Consider the following 25,038-nt stretch of genomic DNA (forward strand, 5'->3'; position numbering starts at 1 on the left):
CATCATGCTTGGCCAAGTACAGGGTCAGCGGAAAAGAGGAAGACCCACAACGAGGTGGATTGACACAGTGGCAGCAACAATGAGCTCAAGCGTAACAACGATTGTAAGGATGGTGCAGGACTGGGCAGTGTTTCATTCTGTTGTGCATAGGGTCGCTATGAGTCGGAACAACAGCGCAGGTGTGCTGGTGTTGAATTTTCCCAGCTTTTATTTGTGTGAAAATTTATGTTACCTTCATTTTCAGTGTTGTATTCCAGGCTGATAGTTATTTTTCAACAGTCATTCCTTGTCTTGTGGCTTGCGTTGTTTCTGAGGAGAAGTCAGTTGTTATTCTCATCTTTGTTTTCCTATCCATGTGTCATATTTCTCTGTTTGGTTTTGAGATTTTTTTCATTATCACCATTTTCAACTATTTGACTTTGTTGCACCTTCATGTGTTTTTATTTGTAATTACCTTGCTGTGGCTCCTTTGAGCTTGCTGGAACTGTAGGTTTATAGTTTCTATCAAATTTGGGTAATATTTGACCATTATTTCTTCAATATTTTTATGTACCTCCCTTTCTGTATTTTTGGGGGAAGGCTCCACTTATATGTAGGCTAGACTGCTTTATGTTGTCACACAGGTTACTGAGTAATGATTTGTTCTTTTTTTTTTTTTTTTTTAAAAGAACCCCTTTTCCTCTCATGCCTCATTTTGGAAAGTGAGTATTCATTCAAGTTCACTGATCATTTCTTTCACAGTGTCTAATCCCCCGTTATCCATATTCTAAGAAGTTTTCGTTTCAGATACTGATTTTCAGCTCTTGAAACTCCTGATTTTTTGTTTTTATTTTTGTAGATACCTTTTATTTCTTTTCTCATCATGGCCATGCTTTCCCATGTTGTTATTGTCAGGTGCTATTGAGTCAGTTTCCACTCATTGCAAGCATATGTACAACAAAATGAAACACTGCCTGGTCCTGCGCCAGCCACTCAGTCGTTGGTATGTTTGAGCCCATTGTTGTAGCCACTGTGTCCGTCTCATTGAGGGTCTTCCTCTTTTTTTACTGACCCTCTACCTTACCAAGCATCATGTCCTTTCCAGGGACTGGTCCCTCCTCATAACATGTTCAAAATACATGAGATGAAGTCTCCCCATCCTCCCTTCTAAGGAGCATTCTGGCTGCACTTCTTCCAAGGCAGATTTGTTCATTTCTCTGGAAGTCCATGGTATATTCAGTATTCTTTGCCAACACCATAATTTAAAGGCGTTGATTCTTCTTCTGTCTTCCTTATTCATTGTCCAGCTTTCACATGCATATGAGGCAATTGAAAATATCACAGCTTGGGTCAGGCATACCTTAGTCCTCAAGGTGACATCTTTGCTTTTTAACACTTTAAAGAATTCCATTGCAGTAGAATTGCACAATGCAATATGTTGTTTGATTTCTTAACTGCTGCTTCCTTGGGCATTGATTGTGGATCCAAGTAAAATGAAATCCTTAACAACTTCAGTATTTTCTCCGTTTATTGTAATGTTGCTTATTGGTCTATTTGTTTTCTTTATGTTGAGGTGTAATCCATAATGAAGGCTGTAGTCTTTGGTCTTCAGTAAGTGCTTCAAGTGTTCTTCTCTTTCAGCAAGCAAGGTTGTGTCATCTGCCTATGGTAGATTGTTGATGAGTATTCTTCCAATCCTGATGCATCATTCTTCATATAGTCCAGCTTCTAGGATTATTTGCTCAGCAGACAGATTGAGTAAATATGGTGAAAGGATACAACCCTGACAGACACCATTCCTGATTTTAAACCACTCAGTATCCCCTTGTTTTTTCAAAAGACTGCCTCTTGGTTTATGTACAGCTTCCACATGAGCACAATTAAGTGTTCTGGAATTCCCATTCTTTGCAGTGTTATCCATGATTTATTATGATCCACACAGTCAAATGCTGTTCCAAAGTCAATAAAGCACAGGTAAACATCTTTCTGGTATTCTTTGCTTTCAGCCAGGATCCATCTGACATCAGCAATGATATTCCTCGTTCCACGTCCTCTTCTGAATCCAGCTTGAATTTCTGGCAGTTACCTGTCAATGTACTGCTATAACCGTTTTTGAATTATCTTCAGCAGAATTTTCCTTGTGTGTGATATTTACCAAGTGCCATTATGTGATATTAATGGTGCGATATTAATGTGATATTAATGGTGATATTAACGTGTGATATTAATGGTGATTAATTTCCACATTCTGTTGGATCACCTTTATTTGGAATGGGCTCAAATATGGATCTCTTCGAGTCAACCAGGTAGCTGTCTTCCAAATTTCTTGGCATAGACAAGTGATTGCTTCCAGTATTGCATCCATTTTTTGAAACATCTCAGTTAGTGTTCCGTCAGTTCCTGGAGCCTTGCTTTTTGCCAGTGTCTTCGGTGTAGCTTGGAAGTCTTCCTTCCCTGCCATCGGTTCTTGATCATATGCTGCCTCCTGAAATGGTTGAGCATCCACCAATTCTTTTTGGTACAGCAACTCTGTTTTCCTCTACCTTCTTGAATATATGGAGCACATTTACATATGTCTGTTTTAATGCCTTTGTCGGCTTATCCCATCGTTTTTTCATTTAAGGGTTTGTTTTTAATTGATTGATTTTCTTCTTAAAACCAAAAGAAACCAAACCCATTGTAGTTGAGTCAGTTCCCACTTGTCACGCCCTATAGGACAGAATAGAACTGCCCCATAGGGTTTCCAAGGAATGGCTGGTAGATCCGAACTGCCAGCCTTTTGGTTAGCAGCCCAGCTCTTAGCCACTATACCACCAGGGCTCTGCTTTCCTTATTATGGGTTATATTTTCCTTTTTTTTTTTTTTTTGCATGCCTCTTGGTTTTTTATTGTATGTCAGACATTGTGACTCTTATTGTCTGCTAGATTTTATTGAATTCCTTTAAATACTGTTTGATTTTACTCAAGTATGTAGTTAAGTTATTGGAATTAGTTGGATTCTTTCAAGGCTTGTTTTTAAGCTCTGTTAGGGTAGGTCCAGAGCGGCCTTTAGTCTAGGGCCAATTTATTCACACTACAAGGAAGATCTCTTTGTGAGGACTGCACTCAGTGTGCAGTGTATTAACAAGCTGTTTTCTTGGGGGCTTGTGGAAACATAAGTTGCTCCTGCCTTTGATGCTCTAGGAATTGTTCTGCCTATTGTTTTCCTGTGGTTCTTCCCCTTGTTTCGGGTGGTTTCCTCTTTATAGGCACTCTAGCACTAAGGCAGAGACTCCAGAGTCTCTTTCTGAAGCTCTCTGGAGCTCTCAGTGCAACTCGCTGCCCCTCGTATTCTAGCTCCCTTGGCGTCTCTGAGCTGTGATCTGTTTCCTCAATTCAGGGAAGAATTACTGTTTGGAAACTGCCTGCACACAGTAAGCTGGGGCAATGTTTTTTAACCTTCTCTCTTTGTGAGCAGAGTCTTACATTGCATATTACCTCTAGTCTGAGGACAGTTGTTTCATATATTTTGTCTGTTTTATTAATTGCTTGAGGTGGAAGAGTAAATTTAGTCTTTGCTACTCCATCTTGTTCTGAAAAGGAAGCCTACTTCTCTGTTTTAATATGCAATTCTTTGATTACTGTCAAAGTGGAATAATTTTCATCACCTGATTGTATTTCTTTTATAAATTACTTTTTCATGTGATTTTTTAATTCTGTTGAGTTTGTCCTATTAGTTTTGACTTATCAAAATCTTTTAAAATTTATATAAAAAACCAAAAACCCATTGCTGTTGAGTTGATACCATCAAGTCATGGTGACCTTATAGTACAAAGCAGAACTGCCTCATAGGGTTTCCAAGGCTGCAGTCTGGAAGGAAGCAGAGACTGCCACATCTTTTTCCTGCAAAGTGGCTGGTTGGTTTGAACTGCCAACCTTTCTGTTAGCAGCCAAGCAATTACCCACCGTGCCACCAGTGCTCCTTTTAAATTTATATAAAATAGTTTTTATATAAATAAACTGTATTGAGATCGTTACCCATTTTTGGTCATAGATGGTACAAATACTTTTCAAATTAGAAATTTGTCTTAACCTTATTTACAGTGTGTTTTGTTTTCTTTTACCACACAAAAGTTTTAATTCTTGTATAGTCAAAATTGTTGTTCTTTTCCCGTTTAGTTCCTAACTTTGATTTCACTCAGAACTAACTACTGCCTTCATCTATAGTTTCTTTTAGTAGCTTTATGTATTGTTTTGGATTTGCTTTTAATGAAATGGAAATTATTTTGATTTTAGGTATGATAGGAGGTCTAAAGTTTTTTGCCTAAATGCTTAACATAGCAAAATAGCATTTGTTAAGTAACCTAGCCTTCCCTTTATGTAAAATGTTACTACCTTTATCATTATTTAATTTTTTAAATATGAAGGTCTGTTTCTGGTGTCTTTTGTTTTTTATTCTTTCTATCTGCCTATTCCTGTATGAGTATCACACTTTTTTTTTTGATTGTGCTTTATATGAAGGATTAAACAGCAAATTAGTTTCTCATTAAACAATACACATAATGTTTTGTGACATTGGTTGCCAACCCTGTGACGTGTCAACACTCTCCCCTTCTCAAATTTAGGTTCCCCATTTCCATTCATTCATCCTTCCTGTCCCCTCCTGCCTTCTCATCCTTTCCCCTTGGCTGGTGTGCCCATTTAGTCTCATTTTATTTTATGGGCCTCTCTAATCTTTGGCTGAAGAGTGAACCTCAGGAGTGACTTCAATGTACTGAGTTAAAAGGGTTTCCAGGGGCCATGCACTGGAGGTTTTTCCAGTCTCTGTCAGATGAGTAAGTCTGGTTTTTTTGTTTTTGTTTTTTTGATATGTTTGAAGTTTTGTTCTACATATTTTCTCCAGGTACCATACTTTTTTGTTTATAATTTTTATTGTGCTTTAAGTTTACAAATCAAGTCAGTCTCTCACACAAAAACCCCTATACATCTTGCTACACACTCCAAATTACTCTTCCCCTAATGAGACAGCCTGCTCTCTCCCTCCACTCTCTCTTTTTGTGTCCATTTCGCCAGCTTCTAACCCCCTCTACCCTCTCATCTCCCCTCCAGGCAGGAGATGCCAACATAGTCTCAAGTCTCCACCTGATCCAAGAAGCTCACTCCTCACCAGCACCCCTCTCCAACCCATTGTCCAGTCCAATCCATGTATGAAGAGTTGGCTTCGGGAATGGTTCCTGTCCTGGGGCAACAGAAGGTCTGGGGGCCATGACCACCAGGGTCCTTCTAGTCTCAGTCAGACCATTAAGTCTGGCCTTATGAGAATTTGGGGTCTGCATCCCACTGCTCTCCTGCTCCCTCAGGGGTCCTCTGTTGTGTTCCCTGTCAGGGCAGTCATCGGTTGTAGCCAGACACCATCTAGTTCCTCTGGTCTCAGGATGAGGTAGTCCCTGGTTCATGTGGCCCTTTCTGTCTCTTGGGCTCCTAATCACCTTGTGTCCTTGGTGTTCTTCATTCTCCTTTGATCTAGGTGGGTTGAAACCAACTGATGCATCTTAGATGGCTGCTTGCTAGCGTTTAAGGCCCAAGACGCCACTCTTCAAAGTGGGATGCAGAATATTTTCTTAATAGATTTTATTATTCCAGTTGACTTAGATGTCCCCTGAAACCATGGTTCCCAGACCCCTGCCCCTGCTACGCTGGCCTTCGAAGCCTTCAGTTTATTCAGGAAACTACTTTTGGTTTAGTCCAATTGTGCTGACCTCCCCTGTATTGTGCGCTGTCTTCCCTTCACCTAAATTAGTTCCTATCTACTATCTAATTAGTGAATGCCCCCTCCCACCCCTCCCATAACCACGAAAGAATGTTTTCTTCTCAGTTTAAACTATTTCTCAAGTTCTTATAATAGTTGTCTTATACAATATTTCTCTTTTTTGCAACTGACTAATTTCACTCAGCATAATACCTTCCAGGTTCCTCCATGTTATGAAATGTTTCACAGATTCCTCACTGTTCTTTATCGATGCATAGTATTCCATTGTGCGAATATACCATAATTTATTTATCCATTCATCTGTTGATGGGCACCTTGGTGGCTTCCAGCTTTTTGCTGTTGTAAACAGTGCTGCAGTAAACATGGGTGTCCATGAATCTGTTCATGTAAAGGCTCTTATTTCTCTAGGATATATTCCAAGGAGTGGGATTGCTGGATCGTATGACAGTTCTATTTCTAGCTTTTTCAGGAAGCATCAAATCGATTTCCAAAGTGGTCGTACCATTTTAAACTCCCACCAGCAGTGTATGTGTTCCAATCTCTCCACAACCTCTCCAACATTTATTCTTTTGTGATTTTTGGATTAATGCCAGCCTTGTTGGAGTGAGATGAAATCTCATTGTTGTTTTGATCTGCATTTCTCTAATGGCTAATGATCATAAACATTTCCTCATATATCTGTTAGCTACCTGAATGTCTTCTTTAGTGGAGTGTCTATTCATATCTTTTAGCCATTTTTTAATTGGGTTGTCTTTTTGCAGTATCCTGTAGATTTTAGAGATCAGGCGCTGGTCAGAAATGTCATAGCTAAAAACTTTTTCCCAGTCTGTAGGTAATCTTTTTACTCTTTTGGTGAAGTCTTCGGATGAGTATAGGTGTTTGATTTTTAGGAGCTCCCAGTTACCTAGTTTTTCTTCTACATTCCTTACAATGTTTTGTATACTGTTTATGCCATGTATTAGGGCTCCTAACGTTGTCCCTATTTTTCTTCCATGATCTTTATCGTTTTAGATTTTATATTTAGGTCTTTGATCCATTTTGAGTTAGTTTTTGTGCATGGAGTGAGGTATAGGTCTCGTTTCATTTTTTTGCGGATAGATATCCAGTTATGCCAGCACCATTTGTTAAAAAGACTGTCTTTTCCCCATTTAACTGTTTTGGGGCCTTTGTCAAATATCAACTGCTCATATGCGGATGGATTTATGTCTGGATTCTCAATTCTGTTCCATTGGTCCATGTATCTGTTGTTGTACCAGTACCAGGCTGTTTTGACTACTGTGGCGGTATAATAGTTTCTAAAATCAGGTAAAGTAAGGCCTCCCACTTTGTTCTTCTTTTTCAGTAATGCCTTATTTACCCGGGGCCTCTTTCCCTTCCATATGAAGTTGGTGATTTGTTTCTCCATCTCATTAAAGAATGTTGTTGGGATTTGGATCAGGATTGCATTAAATGTATAGATTGCTTTTGGTAGAATAGACATTTTTATAATGTTAAGTCTTCCTATCCACAAGCAAGGTATGTTCTTCCACTTATGTAAGTCTCTTTTGGCTTCTTGCAGAAGTGTACTGTGGTTTTCTTTGTATATGTCTTTTACATTTCTAGTAAGATTTATTCCTAAGTATTTTATCTTTTATCTTCTTGGGGGCTACTGTAAATGGCATTGATTTGGTGGTTTCCTCTTGGATGTTCTTTTTGTTGGTGTAGAGGAACCCAACTGATTTTTGTATGTTTATCTTGTATCCCGATACTCTGCTGAACTCTTCTATTAGTTTCTGTAGTTTTCTGGAGGATTCCTTAGGATTTTCTGTGTATATGATCATGTCATCTGCAAATAGAGATATTTTGACTTCTTCTTTGCCAATCTGGATGCACTTTATTTTTCTAGCCTAATTGCTCTGGCTAGGACTTCCAGCACAATGTTGAGTAAGAGTGGTGATAAAGGGCAACCTTGTCTGGTTCCCGATCTCACTGGGAATATTTTCAGGCTCTCTCCATTTAGGGTGATGTTGGCTGTTGGCTTTGTATAAACGCCCTTTATTATGTTGTGGAATTTTCCTTCTATTTCTATCTTGCTGAGAGTTTTTATCATGAATGAGTGTTGAACTTTGTCAAATGCCTTTTCTGCATCAATTGATAAAATCATGTGATTCTTGTCTTTTATTTATGTGGTGGATTACATTAATTGTTTTCGTAATGTTGAACCATTCCCGCATACCTGGTATGAATCCCACTTGGTCACGGTGAATTATTTTTTTGATATGTTGTTGAATTCTATTGGCTAGAATTTTGTTGAGGATTTTTGCATCTACATTCATCAGGGATATAGGTCTATACTTTTCTTTTCCTGTGGTGTCTTTACCTGGTTCTGGTATCAGGGATATCGTGGCTTCATAGAGTGAGTTTGGTAGTATTCCATCCTTTTCTATGCTCTGAAATACCTTTAGTAGTAGTGGTGTTAACTCTTCTCTGAAAGTTTGGTAGAACTCTGCAGTGAAGCCGTCCGGACAAGGGCTTTTTTTGTTGGGAGTTTTTTGATTACCTTTTCAACCTCTTCTTTAGTTATGGGTCTATTTAGTTGTTCTACCTTTGTTTGTGTTAGTTTAGGTAGGTAGTGTGTTTCTAGGAATTCATCCATTTCTTCCAGGTTTTCAAATTTGTTTGAGTATAGTTTGTCATAGTAATCTGATATTCTTTTAATTTCAGTTGGGTCTGTTGTAATATCGCCCATCTCATTTCTTATTTGGGTTATTTGCTTCTTCTCCTGTTTTTCTTTTGTCAGTTTGGCCAGTGGTTTATTAAGTTTGTTGATTTTTTTAGAGAGAGTTGGAAGCTGGCAAAATTGTCACAAGAGACTGGAAGGGTTGACTCATTAGGGGGAGAGCAAGTGGGAGTACGGAGTAAGGTGTATAAAAACTTATATGTGACAGTTTGACTTGATTTGTAAACGTTCACTTGAAGCTCAAAAAAAAAAAAACAGCTTTTGGTCTTGTTAGTTTTTTCAATTGTTTTTCTGTTTTCTATTTCATTTAGTTCAGCTCTAATTTTTATTATTTGTTTTCTTCTGGTGCCTGTGGGTTTCTTTTGTTGCTCTCTTTGTATTTGTTCAAGTTGTAGGGATAATTCTTTGATTTTGGCCCCTTCTTCTTTTTGGATGTGTGCATTTATTGATATAAATTGGTCTCTGAGCACCGCTTTTGCTGTGTCCCAAAGGTTCTGATAGGAAGTGTTTTCATTCTCATTGAATTCTCTGAATTTCTTTATTCCATCCTTAAAGTCTTCTATAATCCAGTCTTTTTTTGAGCAGGGTATTGTTCAGTTTCCAAGTATTTGGTTTCTTTTCCCTGCTTTTCCTGTTATTGATTTCCACTTTTATGGCCTTTATGGTCAGAGAAGGTGCTTTGTAATATTTCAGTGTTTTGGATTCTGCTAAGGCTTGCTTTATGACCTAATATGTGGTCTATTCTAGAGAATGTTCCATGTGCACTAGAAAAGAAAGTGTACTTGGTTGCCGTTGGGTGGAGTGTTCTGTATATGTCTACGAGGTCAAGTTGGTTGATTGTGGCATTTAGATCTTCCGCGTCTTTATTGAGCTTCTTTCTAGATGTCCTGTCCTTCACCGAAAGTGGTGTGTTGGAGTCTCCTACTATTATTGTGGAGCTGTCTATCTCACTTTTCAATGCTGAGTTTGTTTTATGTATCTTGCAGCCCTGTCATTGGGTGCATAAATATTTAATACGGTTATATCTTCTTGGTGTATTGTCCCTTTAATCATTATATAGTGTCCTTCCTTATCCTTTCTGATGGATTTAACTTTAAAGTCTATGTTGTCAGAAATTAATATTGCCACTCCTGCTCTTTTTTGATTGTTGTTTGCTTGATATATTTTTTTCCATCCTTTGAGTTTTAGTTTGTTTGTGTCTCTAAGTCTAAGGTGTGTCTCTTGTAGGCAGCATATAGACGGATCTTATTTTTAATCCATTCTGCCACTCTCTGTCTCTTTATTGGTGCATTTAGCCCATTTACATTCAGGGTAATTATGGATAGGTATGAATTTAGTGCTATCATTTTGATGTCTTTTTTTGTGTGTTGTTGACAGTTTCTTTTTCCCACTTGATTTTATGTGCTGAGTAGATTTTCTTTATATATTGCCCTTTCCTCATATTTGTTGTTGTTGATTTTGTTTCTGCTGATTGGGTATTTTTCTCTTGTATTTTATTTTGATGAGTAGGATAGTTTGTCTCCTTTGTGGTTACCTTATTATTTACCCCTATTTTTCTAAATTTAAAACTAACTTTTATTTCTTCTTATCGCCATATGTTCCTCTCCATATGGAAGGTGTATGATTACATTTCTTAGTCCCTCTGAATTATTTTAACGTTGTCTTCTTTTATGTACTAACATCACCGTTACCCTGTTTTGGGCTTTTTTTGTGTTGTTTTAATAATCTTGCTTTGTTTTTTTCTATTTCCCTGTCTGGGTTGACTTCTGGTTGCTCTGCCCGGTGTTTAGTCTCGGGTTGATTACCTGATAGTATTGATTTTCTAACTGAAGAACTCCCTTTAGTAGTTCTTGTAGTTTTGGTTTGGTTTTTTACGAATTCCCTCAATTTGTGTTTATCTGGAAATGTCTTCATTTCACCTTCATATTTAAGATGGATATATGATTCTTGGCAGGCAATTTTTTTCCTTCAGTTTTTTAAATATGTCGTCCCATTGCCTTCTTGCCTGCATGGTTTCTACCGAGTAGTCCGAGCTTATTCTTATTGGTTCCCCTTTGTAGGTGACTTTTTGTTTATCCCTCGCTGCTCATATAATTCTCTCTTTATCTTTGGTTTTGGCAAGCTTGATTATAATATGTCTTGGTGACTTTCTTTTAAGATCTACCTTATGTGGAGTTCGACGAGCATCTTGGATAGATATCTTCTTATCTTTCACAATATTAGCGAAGTTTTCTGCCAAAAAATCTTCAACAATTTTCTCTGTATTTTCTGTTATCCCTCCCTGTTCTGGTACTCCAGTCACTCGTGGGTTATTTCTCTTAATAGAGTCCCACATGATTCTTAAGGTTTCTTCATTTTTTTAAGTTCTTTTATCTGATTTTTCTTCAAATATATTAGTGCCAAGTGATTTATCTTCGAGTTCAGAAATTCTAGCTTCTACTCGCTCAATTCTGCTCTTTCTATTGAGTTATCTAATTCTATAATTTTATTGTTAATCTTCTGAATTTCTGATTGCTGTCTGTCTATGGATTTTTCCAGCTTATTAAACTTTTCATTATGTTCTTGAATAATCTTTCTAATTTCTTCAGTTGCTTTATCTGTGTGTTCCTTGGCTTGTTCTGCGTGTTGCCTCATTTCCTTCCTTATGTCTTGAAGGGTTCTATATATTAAACTTTTGTATTCTGCATCTGGTAATTCTAGGAATGCACTTTCATCTAGAAGATCCCTGGATTCTTTGTTTTGAGAGCCTGTTGAGGTGATCATGGTCTGTTTCTTCATGTAACTTGATACTGACTTTTGTCTCCAAGCCATCTATAAGTTATTGTATTAGTTTATGCTTGCTTACTGTGTCATAGCTGCTTGCTTTGTTTTGTTTTGGTATACCCCTATGGGTTGCTTGAGTGAGCTAGCTTGATTATTTTCGCCTTTGGAGCTCTGGTGTCCTGTCCCCAGGCTGGCTAGAGCTGTTATCAGGTATATCAGTCTAGGAGTCCATTCAGTTTTCTTGTATGAGTTCAGCTCAGGTTTCCTGGTAGCTGATATCAAGTGTGTGGTACAGGCTCTGTCCTGCAGTCTTAGAGGGGCAGGGGTGATTCGCGTACATACCCGTATCTGATTGCAGCAGGGGGTCACACTCTGAACAAGGCAGGGGGCTGAGAACCGACCCCCAAGTGTCTCTGAGGAAAATGCGTCTCTGTTTCCTAGAGCATGCAGGTGGGTGGGTTCTGCAGAGGGACCATGGGCACCCAAAGTTTTTGGTTGTAAGGACTGGGAGGTACCAGTTATCTTTGGACCCCTGTAGTGGGTGGCTGGTGACCTGAGTGGAGCTACCAGTCCTTAGGTCCCTGATGTGGGTAGGTGAGGACCTTGTTTAACAGGCAAAGCAATGTGAAACGTCAAACACCCACCTCTCCACCACACAGCTGAAATGGTTGGAGTTTGCCAACGAGGGCCTATTCTCCCGAACTAGGCTCACACAAGTCCATGCATAAGGGAAAGGTGCTCAAGGTCCATGGACGGTTTATGCCTGGACAGCAGCCGCTTCTGTCCTGAGCTCCCCCAGTTAGTGGAGCTAGCAAATTATCTTTTTCCCCCAGTTGGAAATTTTTTCCTTCCCCAAGGCGGGGAGTATGGCTCTAGGCACTCACCAGGGTCTATCTCAGGCCCAGGTATTCAGCCGCTGAAGCGGCTTGGGGGTGGGGGGAGCTTGGTAAAATGTACACAAGTACTTAGCTTTTGCCGAGAGCGCGCCATTCTCCTCAGCTTCCGGGGGTGAGTGGGCTGTGTGGCTGGCTGCATCTCCCTGAGGAAACTGCCGCTGAACGCTAGTCCCAGCCTGCCGCCGCCGCTGCTGCCGCCAGGAATCCGGCCTGAGGGCTCCCCGTGATTCAGGGCCGGTAGGTAACTCCTCTCCACTTCTGAAAGGCCTCTTCCTTCCCCTCCCCCTTAGTTCATTGTCTGAGCTTACCTTTGATGCTCAGGGCTCCCAGCTTGTCACAAATATACTGGTTTCAGTTGTTTTTTCGGGCCTTTGTTGTAAAGAGGGCTCGCCGGAAGCGTCCTTTCCGTCATCTTGGCTCCGCCCCCCACGCTTTTTTACTTATTATGGATTTGTAATTTATGTCATTATCATATGTAGCAAGTCCCTCTGTACTGTGATATGTTAGAAAAATTATGTATCCTAATATTCGTTACGGATAAAATAGCATGTAACTTTTTCTAGTTCTTAAGCATAATGATAAAGTGAACACTCATAAAATCAAGCCCCCACCTTAAGAACTGGCATAATACTAACACCCTACTGCTCTCCGAGTGCTTCTCCCGTATTCTAGTCCTCTATCTTATCCTTAAACCAAACCAAACCCGTTGCCATCGAGTCAATTCTGACTCTTAGCGACCCTATAGGACAGATAGAACTTCCCCCATAGTTTCCAAGGAGTGCCTGGTGGATTTGAACTGCCGACCTTTTGGGTTAGCAGCTGTAACTCTTAACTGCTATGCCGCCGTGGTTTCCATATTATCCTCAGAGGTAACTATTATACTGAACTTAACATTTATCATTCATTGCTTGGCCTTTTAAAATTAGTTTTATTGTATAAGCGTATATACTTAAACATTATATATTGTTGAATTTTGCTTGTATTCAGTTTTATAAAAATGATGTGTTGCATATAGATTTTTATAGCTGGTTTCATTTAAAGATTTATTTTTTATATAAACCCAGTAAAACCCGTGTTTATATAGCTATAGTAAATACAGTAAATTCATTTTTATTGGTGTATAATGTTTTAGTATATAAATGTAACACTGTTCTTTAGATGGATCTTTGGGTTATTTCCAGTTTTTTTGCTATTTAGAACAACACTGCAAGGAACGTTCATTCGTGCCTCTTCTGGCGCACATGTGTATATTCCTAGGAATTGAATGGCTGTGTCATAGGGATGCAGGTATTTGACTTTATGAGTGATTTGCCAAATTGTTTTCCAAAGAATTTATATAAACTTACTGCCTTTCCCAGTAGCATATGAATCGCCATTGATTCCCATCCTCCTCAACATTTGGGCATTGTCAGACAATTTTTTGCCAGTTAGTGAGTGTAAATTTGTCTTTCACTGTGGTCTAATTTTTATTTCTCTGTTGAATATCTTTTCGTGTGTTTATTTGCAATTGGTATTTCTCTTCTGCAAAACCTGTGATCATGGTTTTTGCCCTTTATTTGTTGGGTTGTTTGTTTTTTCCTTGTTGATTTCTAAACAAACAAACCAAACCCGTTGGTGTCAGGTCGATTCCAACTCAAAGCAACCCTATAGGATAGAGTAGAACTGCCCCATAAGGTTTCTAAGGCTTTAATCATTACAGAAGCAAACTGTCACAGAGCAGCTGGTGGGTTCAAACTGCTGACCTGTTGATTAGCAGCCAAGCACTTAACAACTGCACCATTGATTTCTAGGAGCTCATTATGTGTTCTGGATACTACTACTTTGTTTTGTGTTGCAAATAACTTCTCCCAATTTGTGTCTTCCCTTTTTATTTGTTTTCTTTGGGTGTGACATCTTGTGATGAACAGATGTTCTTAATCTTCATGTAGTAAAACTTAAGACTTTATCTTTTATGATTAGTGTACTTCGTTTAATACTCTTTCCTGACCTGAGCTCATAAAGTGTTTGCCTATGTGTTCTTCTGAGTTTTGGGTTACTTAGAATTGATTTCTACCTGTGGTCTGAGGAAGGAATTCTTTTCACTCAGGTATCTAATTGTCCCAGTACTATTTATTGAATGGCCACTTCTTTTCTCAGTGACCTGTGTTTCTTGGTGTTATATCAAGTTTATGTATATGTATGGATCTATCTTTCTGGGGTTCCTATTCTGCATCATTTGTCAGTTTGCCTATTCCTGGGCCAATACCACATTGTCTTAATAACTACAGTTTTTTTTTTTTTAAATAAATATTTACATCTGATACTTTAGAAAATTTCTGGGTCCTTTTAAGTTTTTGTTCATCCATATATAAACCTTAAAATCTTGCTCAGAACCTTTTCAGAATTTCAGTAGAAATTTAATCCACAGATAACTCTGAGGAAAAGTGACGTTTTTAAGATAGTGAATCGTCCTGTTTGTAAGCATGTATCTCCATTTATTTAGACTGTCTTTAATGTCTTCAAAAAAGAAAAAAAGTGTTACAATTTTCCCTGTAGACAACTTGAACATTTTAGACTTATACCTAGGTACTTCATATTTTTGGTTGCTTTTGTGATATCTTTCAAAAAATTATGTTGCTTTGGTTTAGAAAGAGTTGTTTTTTTGTGTCTTTCAAAAATTATGTTGCTGCGGTTCAGACAGAATTGTTTTTTGTATATGGGTTTTATAAATATTTAGCTACCAGGCTAAATTCTCCTGTCATGTCTTTGTGTGTAAGTTCTTGCATGTTTTCCGTGTAGAGAGTCGCATCACTTGTGAATGATGTTTCTTGTTTCCTCCTTTCCAGTCCCTAAAATGTATATTAGTTTTTCTTTTCCTACGGTGCTGGATGAGACTCGCAATAAAGTGTTTAACAAAAATCTCGATGCTTGGCTTGCTGGAATGTTCATGATTTTAAAGAGAATACTTTTCATATTTCAACATTAAAAATGATTTTGTCTAGATTTTGATTATGAAAGGAAGTTCGTTACCATTCCTTGTTGGCTGAGAGGTTTTTTTTTTTTTTTTTTATGGTGATACCAGTTTATTCATTTGTGTAGCCGATTTAGTTTTTTTTTTTTTTTTATAATAACTTTTATTAAGCTTCAAGTGAACGTTTACAAATCCAATCAGTCTGTCACATATAAGTTTACATACATATCACTCCCTACTCCCACTTACTCTCCCCGTCTTGAGTCAGCCCTTTCAGTCTCTCCTTTCTTGACAATTTTGCCGGCTTCCCTCTCTCTCTATCCTCCCATCCCCCCTCCAGACAAGAGTTGCCAACACAATCTCAAGTGTCCACCTGATATAATTAGCTCACTCTTCATCAGCATCTCTCTCCCACCCGCTGACCAGTCCCTTTCATTTCTGATGAGTTGTCTTCGGGGATGGTTCCTGTCCTGTGTCAACTGAAGGTCTGGGGAGCATGGCCGCCGGGATTCCTCCAGTCTCAGTCAGACCATTAAGTTTGGTCTTCTTATGAGAATTTGGGGTCTGCATCCCACTGATCTCCTGCTCCCTCAGGGGTCCTCTGCTGTGCTCCCTGTCAGGGCAGTCATCGATTGTGGCCGGGCACCAACTAGTTCTTCTGGTCTCAGGATGATGTAGGTCTCTGGTTCATGTGGCCCTTTCTGTCTCTTGGGCTCTTAGTTGTCATGTGGGCTTGGTGTTCTTCATTTTCCTTTGCTCCAGGTGGGTTGAGACCAATTGATGCATCTTAGATGGCTGCTTGTTAGCATTTAAGACCCCAGACGCCACATTTCAAAGTGGGATGCAGAATGATTTCATAATAGAATTATTTTGCCAATTGACTTAGAAGTCCCCGCAAAACATGTTCCCCAGACCCCCGCGCTTGCTCCGCTGACCTTTGAAGCATTCATTTTATCCCGGAAACTTCTTTGCTTTTGGTCCAGTCCAATTGAGCTGACCTTCCATGTATTGAGTGTTGTCTTTCCCTTCACCTAAAGCAGTTCTTATCTACTGATTAATCAATAAAAAAACCCTCTCCCACCCTCCCTCCCTCCCCCCCTCGTAACCACAAAAGTATGTGTTCTTCTCAGGTTTACTGTTTCTCAAGATCTTATAATAGTGGTCTTATACAATATTTGTCCTTTTGCCTCTGACTCATTTCGCTCAGCATAATGCCTTCCAGGTTCCTCCATGTTATGAAATGTTTCAGAGATTCGTCACTGTTCTTTATCGATGCGTAGTATTCCATTGTGTGAATATACCACAATTTATTTACCCATTCATCCGTTGATGGACACCTTGGTTGCTTCCAACTTTTTGCTATTGTAAACAGAGCTGCAATAAACATGGGTGTGCATATATCTGTTTGTATGAAGGCTCTTGTATCTCTAGGATATATTCCTAGGAGTGGGATTTCTGGGTTGTATGGTAGTTCTATTTCTAACTGTTTAAGATAACGCCAGATAGATTTCCAAAGTGGTTGTACCATTTTACATTCCCACCAGCAGTGTATGAGAGTTCCAATCTCTCCGCAGCCTCTCCAACATTTATTATTTTGTGTTTTTTGGATTAATGCCAGCCTTGCTGGTGTGAGATGGAATCTCATCGTAGTTTTAATTTGCATTTCTCTAATGGCTAATGATCGAGAGCATTTTCTCATGTATCTGTTGGCTGCCTGAATATCTTCTTTAGAGAAATGTGTGTTCATATCCTTTGCCCACTTCTTGATTGGGTTGTTTGTCTTTTTGTGGTTGAGTTTGGACAGAATCATGTAGATTTTAGAGATCAGGCGCTGGTCGGAGATGTCATAGCTGAAAATTCTTTCCCAATCTGTAGGTGGTCTTTTTACTCTTTTGGTGAAGTCTTTAGATGAGCATAGGTGTTTGATTTTTAGGAGCTCCCAGTTATCAGGTTTCTCTTCATCATTTTTGGTAATGTTTTGTATTCTGTTTATACCTTGTATTAGGGCTCCTAGGGTTGTCCCAATTTTTTCTTCCATGATCTTTATCGTTTTAGTCTTTATGTTTAGGTCTTTGATCCACTTGGAGTTAGTTTTTGTGCATGGTGTGAGGTATGGGTCCTGTTTCATTTTTTTGCAAATGGATATCCAGTTATGCCAGCACCATTTGTTAAAAAGGCTATCTTTTCCCCAGTTAATTGACACTGGTCCTTTGTCAAATATCAGCTGCTCATACATGGATGGATCTATGTCTGGGTTCTCAATTCTGTTCCATTGGTCTATGTGTCTGTTGTTGTACCAATACCAGGCTGTTTTGACTACTGTGGCTGTATAATAGGTTCTGAAGTCGGGTAAGGTGAGGCCTCCCACTTTCTTCTTGTTTTTCAGTAGTGCTTTGCTTATCCGGGGCTTCTTTCCGTTCCATATGAAATTGGTGATTTGTTTCTCTATCCCCTTAAAATATGACATTGGAATTTGGATCGGAAGTGCGTTAAATGTATAGATGGCTTTTGGTAGAATAGACATTTTTACTATGTTAAGTCTTCCTATCCATGAGCAAGGTATGTTTTTCCACTTAAGTATGTCCTTTTGAATTTCTTGTAGTAGAGCTTTGTAGTTTTCTTTGTATAGGTCTTTTACATCCTTGGTAAGATTTATTCCTAAGTATCTTATCTTCTTGGGGGCTACTGTGAATGGTATTGATTTGGTTATTTCCTCTTCGGTGTTCTTTTTGTTGATGTAGAGGAATCCAAGTGATTTTTGTATGTTTATTTTATAACCTGAGACTCTGCCAAACTCTTCTATTAGTTTCAGTAGTTTTCTGGAGGATTCCTTAGGGTTTTCTGTGTATATAATCATGTCATCTGCAAATAGTGATAACTTTACTTCTTCCTTGCCAATCCGGATACCTTTTATTTCTTTGTCTAGCCTGATTGCCCTGGCTAAGACTTCCAACACGATGTTGAATAAGAGCGGTGATAAAGGGCATCCTTGTCTGGTTCCCGTTCTCAAGGGAAATGCTTTCAGGTTCTCTCCATTTAGAGTGATATTGGCTGTTGGCTTTGCATAGATGCCCTTTATTATGTTGAGGAATTTTCCTTCAATTCCTATTTTGGTAAGAGTTTTTATCATGAATGGGTGTTGGACTTTGTCAAATGCCTTTTCTGCATCAATTGATAAGATCATGTGGTTTTTGTCTTTTGTTTTATTTATGTGATGGATTACATTAATGGTTTTTCTGATATTAAACCAGCCTTGCATACTTGGTATAAATCCCACTTGATCAGGGTGAATTATTTTTTTGATGTGTCATTGGATTCTATTGGCTAGAATTTTGTTGAGGATTTTTGCATCAATGTTCATGAGGGATATAGGTCTATAATTTTCTTTTTTTGTAATGTCTTTACCTGGTTTTGGTATCAGGGAGATGGTGGCTTCATAGAATGAGTTGGGTAGTATTCCGTCATTTTCTATGCTTTGGAATACCTTTAGTAGTAGTGGTGTTAACTCTTCTCTGAAAATTTGGTAGAACTCTGCAGTGAAGCCGTCCGGGCCAGGGCTTTTTTTTCTTGGGAGTTTTTTGATTACCGTTTCAATCTCTTTTTTTGTTATGGGTCTATTTAGTTGTTCTACTTCTGAATGTGTTAGTTTAGGTAGGTAGTGTTTTTCCAGGAATTCATCCATTTCTTCTAGGTTTGCAAATTTGTTAGAGTACAATTTTTCATAATAATCTGAAATGATTCTTTTAATTTCATTTGGTTCTGTTGTGATGTGGTCCTTCTCATTTCTTATTCGGGTTATTTGTTTCCTTTCCTGTATTTCTTTAGTCAGTCTAGCCAATGGTTTATCAATTTTGTTAATTTTTTCAAAGAACCAGCTTTTGGCTTTGTTAATTCTTTCGATTGTTTTTCTGTTCTCTAATTCATTTAGTTCAGCTCTAATTTTTATTATTTGTTTTCTTCTGGTGCCTGATGGATTCTTTTGTTGCTCACTTTCTATTTGTTCAAGTTGTAGGGACAGTTCTCTGATTTTGGCTCTTTCTTCTTTTTGTATGTGTGCATTTATTGATATAAATTGGCCTCTGAGCACTGCTTTTGCTGTGTCCCAGAGGTTTTGATAGGAAGTATTTTCATTCTCGTTGCTTTCTATGAATTTCCTTATTCCCTCCTTGATGTCTTCTATAACCCAGTCTTTTTTCAGGAGGGTATTGTTCATTTTCCAAGTATTTGATTTCTTTTCCGTATTTTTTCTGTTATTGATCTCTAGTTTTATTGCCTTGTGGTCTGAGAAGATGCTTTGTAATATTTCGATGTTTTGGACTCTGCAAAGGTTTGTTTTATGACCTAATATGTGGTCTATTCTAGAGAATGTTCCATGTGCGCTGGAAAAAAAAGTATATTTTGCAGCAGTTGGGTGGAGAGTTCTGTATAAGTCAATGAGGTCAAGTTGGTTGATTGTTGTAATTAGATCTTCCGTGTCTCTGTTGAGCTTCTTACTGGATGTCCTGTCCTTCTCCGAAAGTGGTGTGTTGAAGTCTCCTACTATAATTGTGGAGGTATCTATCTCGCTTTTCAGTTCTGTTAAAATTTGATTTATGTATCTTGCAGCCCTGTCATTGGGTGCGTAAATATTTAATATGGTTATGTCTTCCTGATCAATTGTCCCTTTTATCATTATATAGTGTCCTTCTTTATCCTTTGTGGTGGATTTAAGTCTAAAGTCTATTTTGTCAGAAATTAATATTGCTACTCCTCTTCTTTTTTGCTTATTGTTTGCTTGATATACTTTTTTCCATCCTTTGAGTTTTAGTTTGTTTGTGTCTCTAAGTCTAAGGTGTGTCTCTTGTAGGCAGCATATAGATGGATCGTGTTTCTTTATCCAGTCTGTGACTCTCTGTCTCTTTATTGGTGCATTTAGTCCATTTACATTCAGGGTAATTATAGATAAATAAGTTTTTAGTGCTGTCATTTTGATGCCTTTTTATGTGTGTTGTTGACAATTTCATTTTTCCACATACTTTTTTGTGCTGAGGCGTTTTTCTTAGTAAATTGTGAGATCCTCATTTTCATAGTGTTTGACTTTATGTTAGTTGAGTCGTTACGTTTTTCTTGGTTTTTGTCTTGAGTTATAGAATTGTTATACCTTTTTGTGGTTACCTCATTATATACCCCTATTTTTCTAAGTAAAAACCTAACTTATATTGTTCTATATCGCCTTGTATCACTCTCCATATGGCAGTTCAATGCCTCCTGTATTTAGTCCCTCTTTTTGATTATTGTGATCTTTTACCTATTGTCTTCCATGATTCCCTGTTATGTGTATTTTTTTTTTTAATTAATCTTAATTTGTTTGTTTTTGTGATTTCCCTATTTGAGTTGATATCAGGACGTTCTGTTTTGTGACCTTGTGTTGTGCTGATATCTGATATTATTGGTTCTCTGACCAAACAATATCCTTTAGTATTTCTTGTAGCTTTGGTTTGGTTTTTGCAAATTCTCTAAACTTGTGTTTGTCTGTAAATATCTTAATTTCGCCTTCATATTTCAGAGAGAGTTTTGCTGGATATATGATCCTTGGTTGGCAGTTTTTCTCGTTTAGTGCTCTGTATATGTCGTCCCATTCCCTTCTTGCCTGCATGGTTTCTGCTGAGTAGTCAGAACATATTCTTATTGATTCTCCCTTGAAGGAAACCTTTCTTTTCTCCCTGGCTGCTTTTAAAATTTTCTGTTTATCTTTGGTTTTGGTGAGTTTGATGATAATATGTCTAGGTGTTTTTCTTTTTGTATCAATCTTAAATGGGGTTCGATGAGCATCTTGGATAGATATCCTTTCGTCTTTCATGATGTCAGGGAAGTTTTCTGTCAGGAGTTCTTCAACTATTTTCTCTGTGTTTTCTGTCCCCCCTCCCTGTTCTGGGACTCCAATCACCCGCAGGTTATCCTTCTTGATAGAGTCCCACATAATTCTTAGGGTTTCTTCATTTTTTTAAATTCTTTTATCTGATTTTTTTTCAGCTATGTTGGTGTTGATTCCCTGGTCCTCCAGATGTCCCAGTCTGCATTCTAATTGCTCGAGTCTGCTCCTCTGACTTCCTAGTGTGTTGTCTAATTCTGTTATTTTATTGTTAATCTTTTGGATTTCTACATGTTGTCTCTCTATAGATTCTTGCAACTTATTAATTTTTCCAGTATGTTCTTGAATAATCTTTTTGAGTTCTTCAACAGTTTTATCAGTGTGTTCCTTGGCTTTTTCTGCAGATATCCTAATTTCATTTGTGATATCATTAAGCATTCTGTAAATTAGTTTTTTATATTCTGTATCTGATAATTCCAAAATTGTATCTTCATTTGGGAAAGATTTTGATTCTTTTGTTTGGGGGGTTGGAGAAGCTGTCACGGTCTGCTTCTTTAAGTGGTTTGATATGGATTGTTGTCTCCGAGCCATCACTGGGAAACTAGTTTTTCCAGAAAATCCGCTAAAAAAAAACTGCGATCAGATCCCTATCAGAGTTCTCCCTCTGGCTCAGGCTATTCAGATGTTAATGAAGCCGCCTGGGGAGGGTGGGGGAGGGAACAGAGAGATAGGAGAGTAGCACCTCAGAATATAGCCAGAGTTGCTTGTCTTGCTTGGAATGACTGTTATATCTGAGATTCCCGCGGGCGCGTCGCCTATGTGTGCTGACTGTGTGGAGATTGCCCCCAGGGGGTCTGGCCCGCTGGAGTCACGGTCAGATCCTCCGCTTCCAGCCCCACGCCCAGCGTCAAGGCTCCCCTACTGGGACGGTGCGCTCTCAACTCCAAAATCAGTCGCTGCCTCCCGGGGACTTCTCTTCCCTCCAGCCGCGTGGCCGTGCCGCCCCCTTGAACCAGGTAGGCCCCCTCCCGGGGTTAGTTCAGATGGGTGGAGTAGCTCCCCGTGCTTGTGCCGCGAACGAGTGTCCCGGCTGGAACGCTGTTCTCCCCACTCCAATACCAGTCGCTGCCTCCCGGGGACTTCTCCTACCGGCTGCGTCCCACGCCGCCCGCGCGACCCGGCTGGTCTCCTTCCCGGGGTTAGTTCAGGGGGTGGAGCAACTCTCCGTGTTTATGGCGTACCTGCGTGCAGTCCAAATCCGTGCGAGACGGTTCCCCGGCTCGGATGCTGCTCTTTCTGCTCCAAGATCAGTCACTGCCTCCCGGGGACTTCTCCTACCGGCTGCGTCCCACGCCGCCCGTGGAACCGGCTGGTCCCCCTCCCGGGGTTAGTTCAGGGGGGTGGAGCAGGTCTCTGTGCTTGTGCCGTACCTGACTGGTACGCTGGCTCCAGGCTCTGGAAACAATCGCTGCTTCCCCGTATTAGTTCGTTCTCCGTCTCTAAATCTGTGTTTGTTGTTCAGGGTTCGTAGATTGTTATGTATGTGATCGATTCACTTGTTTTTCCGTGTCTTTGTTGTAAGAGGGATCCGAGGTAACGTCTGCCTAGTCCGCCATCTTGGCTCCGCCCCCGGCTGAGAGGTTTTTAATCACAAATGGATTTTGAATTTTATCCAACACTTTTTCTGCAACCATTAAGATCAGATGGTTTTCTTTTTAATGTGTGGATGCTTACATTCCTGTGATAAATCTAATTTAGTCACCATTCATTTGCATTTTTTTCTATTCTGGCGGTTTGATTTGATCATGTTGATTTGAGAATTTTTGAGTGAGACTGTCAGATAACTTTTATTCAAGGTTAGAGTGCTTCTTAGTATGAGTTGGTAAGTGTTCTTTTTATTTTCTGCTATTCCCTAGCAGTTTATGTAAGATAAAACTCACCTGAAGACCACCTGGACCTGGACTGTTCTTTATGGGAAAGCTTCTGTTGATTCAGTGTTTTGAATGGTGGTAAAGGCTTCATGTTTTCTGTTACTTCTTGAGTGAGTTTTAGTCAGTGTCTTAGTCATCTAGTGCTGCTGTAACAAAAATACCACAGGTGGAGGGCTTCGACAAAGAGAAGCTTATTGTCCCACAGTCCAGTAGGCTAGAAGTCTGAATTCAGAGCGCCAGCTCCAGGGTAAGGCTTTCTGTCTCTGTTGGCTCTGGACAAAGGTCCTTGTCATCAGTCTTCCCTTGGTCTGGGAGCATCTCAGCACAGGAACCGCAGGTCCAAAGGACGCGCTCTGCTCCCAGTGCTGCTTTCTTGCTGGTATGAGGTCCCCCTGTCTCTCTGCTAGCTTCTCTCTCTTATATCTCAAAGAGATTGGCTTAAGACACTATCTAATCTTGTATACCTCATCACTATAACTGCCATTAATCCATCTCATTTCATCATAGTGATAGGATTTACAGCACATAGGGAAATCACATAAAGTGGTGGACAGAAACATAAAATGCTGGACAGTCACACAATACTGGGAATTAGTATTTTGGTGGACACAATTCAATCCATGACAGTAACTTAAAAGTTTTTCTAGGAATTTGCCACACGGTCCAGGTTTTAAAATTTATTGGCATGAAATTTTTCATATTATTCTTCTATATTTTAATTTGTGCTTTATTCAGAATCACGAATATTTTCTGTTTCCAATATTGTTTATATGAAAGAACCAACTTTTGGCTGTCATCCTTTCTATTTTATCCTTGTTCTCTATTTCATTAATTTTATTATTGCTTTCCACATAGTTTCTATGGGCATATACTGTTCTTTTTCTGGCTTCTTAAATTAAAGGCTCATCACCTTGATTTTGACCCTTTCCTTTTCTACTGTAGACATTGAAGTCCATACATTTCCTTTTAAGAATCATTTTTTTTGCTGCATTTCACAAGTCCTAATGACTTTGTAGAACTCCCTAGGTGGTGCAAATGGCTTGCACTTGACTACTAACCTAAATGTTGGTAGTTCGAGTTCACCTAGCAGTGCCACGGAACAAAGCTCTGGCACTCTGTTTATGTAAAAATTACAGCCAAGAAAACCCTGTGGAACAGCTTTCCTCTGTAACACATGGATCACCCTGAGTCGGAATCTACTCAATGGCGATGTTTTTTTTTTTTTTAAATAACGGTATACATTTCAGAATTACAACAATAGTAAAAAAAAATCTACTATCCAACTACTTTGCACATGAACAACGTACGTCTGACAGCAGCAAACATCGAGGTGGGAGGTGAGAATAACGATAGCTGTGTTGGTTAAGGTTATGTGTTAACTTGGCTGGGCCATGATCCTTAGAGGTTTGGCAGTTATGTAATGATGTAATGATTTGGCAGGTATGTAAAGATGTAGTCATCTTCCATTTTGTGATCTGATGTAGTCATTCTCCATTTTCACATAACACCGATTTTTGCATTAATGACCTGGTCTTTGGAACCTAACCGTGTCAATAAGTAAGGATAGGGTGTATTTGCTTCTAAATGTTTTAAATTTCATTATGGGTTCTTTGACATTTGATTTAACAAATGTTTTAGTATTTTTATGTTCAAAATGGAGTATTTTTATGTCTTTTCTTTACTATCTAATAACCTAGTTGCATTGTAGTCAGAGAAATTAGTATGTTTTATACCAGTTTAAATCCCTGGATTATGAGCATCTACTTATGAACAACTCTGCTTGACCTTTAATGGTAGGTAAATTTCCCTGACTTTGAAACAATTGAATCAACCCTTAACCCCTACTCGAAACAAATTCTTCAACACAGTCACTTTCACTTGCTGCACGTGTAGCTTTTAAATCATTGAGGGCTTTGAGCCTTTTCTTGCGCTGAAGTAAGGCTAAACAAAAACTATGCATCTGCTCCAACTTACTACACATTCGACTTAAAGACACACTTAGAAACGAATCTTGCTCGTAAGCTGGGGACTGCCTGTATCTGGTAAAAAAAAGAAAGAAAGAGAGAGAGAGAAAGGGAGGGAGAGAGAGAGAGAGGAAGGAAGGAGGAAGGAAGGGAGGAAGGAAGGAAGAACACCATAAACTCTGTCAAAAAACAAACTTGAAAAAATATTTTTAATTCATATAGCTGACAAAAGAAAAT

The 25,038-nt window shown here is 38.9% G+C and overlaps 1 protein-coding gene across 3 annotated transcripts in view; it reads left to right on the top strand.

Moving 5' to 3' along the window:
* Positions 1-25,038, top strand: part of CLGN (calmegin) — a 100,742-nt gene that overhangs the window by 63,122 nt on the left and 12,582 nt on the right. The window lies entirely within an intron of this gene.

The sequence above is a fragment of the Loxodonta africana genome, chromosome 5, assembly GCF_030014295.1.
Source record: "Loxodonta africana isolate mLoxAfr1 chromosome 5, mLoxAfr1.hap2, whole genome shotgun sequence".
Taxonomy (NCBI): domain Eukaryota; kingdom Metazoa; phylum Chordata; class Mammalia; order Proboscidea; family Elephantidae; genus Loxodonta; species Loxodonta africana.